The sequence below is a fragment of the Diceros bicornis genome (assembly GCF_020826845.1).
Source record: "Diceros bicornis minor isolate mBicDic1 chromosome 30 unlocalized genomic scaffold, mDicBic1.mat.cur SUPER_30_unloc_2, whole genome shotgun sequence".
In the NCBI taxonomy this organism is placed as follows: Eukaryota; Metazoa; Chordata; class Mammalia; order Perissodactyla; family Rhinocerotidae; genus Diceros; species Diceros bicornis.
In genome coordinates, this window is record NW_026690900.1 from 3,427,472 (window position 1) to 3,431,585 (window position 4,114).

Below are 4,114 nucleotides of genomic sequence, written 5' to 3' on the forward strand. Positions count from 1 at the left end.
CTGTCTATGAGACATGACTAAAACAACAGTTATGGAAAAGTAACTAAGTACAGGGTCCCAGAGTGGGGACATAAAAAGGGGTCTCTAATGGAGACCTCTCAGGAAAAGTCTCCAAGGGAAAGGAACATTTGACATGAGTTTAGATTAAGAAATAGGAATTAAGTTGATTAAAAGAGGGGGTAGGAGGACAGAAGAAACAGATATAAAAAGACAGATATAAAGGATGATATATCTTTCATAAATGGGTGGTATTTTTAAGGCTGGAACAAAGCAAACATGTAGGACAGAGTGGGTGATGATGGTGAAGTTGAGGACAGCAAGGGAAAGCCTGCGTGTCCAGTTCGGGAGTCTGAATGTTCTCTAGGCTGCTCTGAACAGTCATTGAAGGAGTCTAAGCAGATATCAGATTTAAGCAAACGTGGATTCTAGAAGATAACTGTGGAGGAAAGATTAGAAAAAATTAAGACTGGAAGTAAAGGGACCTTTTGGGAGACTAGGCAGCAATCCAGATAAGATAGGCCTTGGCTCAGGCATGGGGTCTGCAGGTGGAGGAGGCCAGGAGGTGGGAAGTAGTGCTGGGCTCCTGCAGGAGGAAACTGAGCTGCCTGTCAGTCACAGGAAGACTGTTTCTGTCATGGCCTCCCCACCCCCATGCACAAATGCCATGTTCTTTCTACGTCTTTACCTTTCCTTTCTTCCCCCATCTGAAATCCTCACTCTTTCTTCCCTCCACCTGGCCAAAAGTGATCCCTTTGAGGATTTGATCTAGTGCATCTCTCCTAAAAAGCTATCTTCAATTAAAATTTCTCAATAACATTGCCATTGTTTTTAGGTTCTGTAATGCCACATATACTAAATACCTTGGCAGAATCAAATTACATCTTGCAAACCATTTCATGTATGCGGAGGAGCTTGGAACCTTATAATTCTTTGTATTTCCTTCAATACCTTGCACATATTGGTCAATGGATGTCCAGTAAAGTTCAGTAAAGAAGAAACACCCTTTATAATCTAAGAAATTTTATGAGCTCCGTTATTCCTTTAGATCAGCTGCTTAAACCATTTATTTTTCTCCACAGGTCAACAGTGTTGCCCAGCACAATTGAATTTTACACTTTCTCAAACTCAATAGAGCAAAGATGGAATTTCGTTCCACCTGCAAGCCTTACTGCCTCAGAGAAGCAAAAACAACCTCTGACATCTAATTCTTTCTTTAATTCTCATCTCAAATTGTAACTGTTTTCCAGACGCTAACTTGTTTTCGTTGTTAAAACTTACAGAAAAAATTTCCTACTATTTCTTTATTTCTTTCTTTTTATTTGTGAGTAAGATCAGCCCTGAGCTAACTTCCGAAGGCAATCCTCCTCTTTTGGCTGAGGAAAATTAGCCCTGGGCTAACAACTGTGTCCATCTTCCTCTACTTTATATGGGATGCCGCCACAACATGGCTTGACAAGCGGTGTGTTGGTGCCTGCAGGGGATCCGAACCCTTGAACCTGAGGCCACAGCAGTGGAATGTTCGCACTTAACTGCTGAACAACAGGGCTGGCCCATCTTTTTATTTCTAAAGCTGAAATGTCTAAATCTTTGACTGGGTTAGTTGGAGTTTCCATAAAATGAAAACGTACATTCCAGAAAAATCCTTAACTTTCCAGAATAATCCTTATCATATTATGGTAAACACCTTGGCAAAATGTCACTGATTTTCAATGTCAGTGCCTCCGCAAGGATATCCTTGCATTGCCTCCCCTCCCAACCACCTCTCACTTTGCCCATCTCCAGGCTCATGGGGTCAAAGTGTTTACTGAACACTAAGAATGAGCAGAGTCTGAGGGAGACTTCAAGGATGACTAAGCCATGTTTTCTGACCCTAACCATCTCTCTCCATCTCTCCTTTAGCCTCTGTTTTTCTCACTCTGGTTTCTACTTTAGTTGTTTACTTGTCTTGTGAATTGTTGTTTTGTAATTTTATAGTTAATAAACTATAAATTTTATAGTTTATAATTACCATGTAAATTCATGTTACTGTTTTCCTTAGAGTTTAGAAAGAGCTTACATTAAACAATGTTTTTTCCCAGCCCTTTGATGTGTCTCATACTTTCCATTGCAATTCAAGTGGCTTCTAGATTTTAGGTCTCCATCATTAGTCCTTCAGAAATATGTTCACCTCACACTTTTGATCTGACCAATACTGCTTTACTCTTTAAACATTTCTATGCCAAGACTCACATGAAGAATCCCTCGAACACCATCAGCTAGGTGACCCCACATTCCTCACATCTGTTTCCTTGATTTGTTCCTAAATAAGCATGTTTCTGAAACTAATAATAAATTGTACCAAGTAGTCGTTGTATAAAAAACACTATCACAGTTACCTTAAAGAGAAGAAATGGAAAAGAATATTCAATTCCTCAGATAAGTTTGCAATCAAATGAGGCATTGAGGGGACCTGGGGGCACTGATCACAGCAGGATCCTAAAAGAAGAGTTTTAAGTCAATTTCAAATGATGTTAAAACTGGAATGGGATAGTATTTTACCAGTTATCTGAAATCATAAGCACTTTTATGACCTTTGAGAATTTATTTGCTAATAAACTGTGCAACATGTGGGATAAGAGTGTGTTGATATTGTTTAATTTCTTTTTATTATTCAGCACTTTGCAATAAATGTGGCTATTCACAATTAATAAATATCATAATGTGGAGAGACCCAACTTTCAACTGCCTGATATTATCAATTTTTACACAGAGCTAAGGTTTTATAATTTTATTTATTTATTTTTACCCCCCAAAGCCTCAGTAGAGAGTTGTATGTCATAGCTGCACATCCTTCCAGTTGCTGTACGTGGGACGTGGCCTCAGCATGGCTGGAGAAGCAGTGCGTCGGGATGCACCCGGGATCCGAACCCGGGTCGCCAGCAGCAGAGCGCAAGCACTTAACCACTAAGCCACAAGGCCAGCCCCCCAAAGCTAGAGTTTTAAAGATCAAATTTCATCTTAGTTACCTTTCATCTAGTCCATTTATATGAGAAAGTTGTTGAGTTTTAGGAAAATACTTCAAAACACAAATTTTATATGTAATTTCAAAAACAAAAAATGAGTTAAAAACTGAGTGGTAACCATATATTAATCTACCATATATTAATCTTTAACATGGGAGCAAACCTTTTTAGAGAATATAATTGATATTTGCCGATTTGTATATTGTAGAATGTTATAGGATTTACAGTTTTAATAGTATTTCAGATACCAGAGAATAATAAACACAATTGTTTCAGTTTTATGAATTAGTTTTTCAGACATAGCATATTTTCAGAACATATTACTTGAAAATAAAACAATCAGTTAGTGAGGTGTAAGCAATGTGGTTTTATTTTAAACTTGCTCATTCCATGGGAGCATCAATAAAAGCCCTCCAGGAGTGGCTGACACTCTTTCCTTCCGCCTGAGCACCAGCAGTATTTTCTTTAAGCATCAGAATCTCGGGCAACGCTATAGCCCTCAACTCTGTTTAGTTGAGAAAAGGCTTTATGAGTCCTGTGTTTTTCTAGAGGCATGGTGCTCCCAGAATTATTAAGTACAGGGAGAGAGTAAGAGTCAGAATACATTCAATAAAATCCAGTGTGCTCAGGTGAGAGGACAGGTGCCTCAACTCACTTCTGAAGAAGAACTTAGATGATGCTTTCTGATTCTGCCTCGTGCCTCTGACTAAGCAGTTCTGGACATCCCCATTATGTCCACAGAATAACACAGGCAGACTTGATGGACCAGAAATCCTCTTACGTCCGTCATTTGTACAGAGCAAACTGGCTTAAGGCTCGAATATATGTCTTCACTATTACAGTTGGAATCTTAATATATAGAGCAATGTTGTACATATTTTGTCCTTGTTGATAGTACAGAACACTTTTGTCCGGGTTTTCTTTGGCATTTTCATATACGATGAAGAACTCAGTAATATATGCCCTGGATATAAGGATTTAGAAAAATCTAGCATACTATCCTATTCATGCCTCAAAAAAAAAAATGCCATAAATTAATGAGAGGATATTTTGAAGGCATTAAGATACTTTTCTTAATTATTTCCAACTTTATTTAACTTTACCTTTTTTTA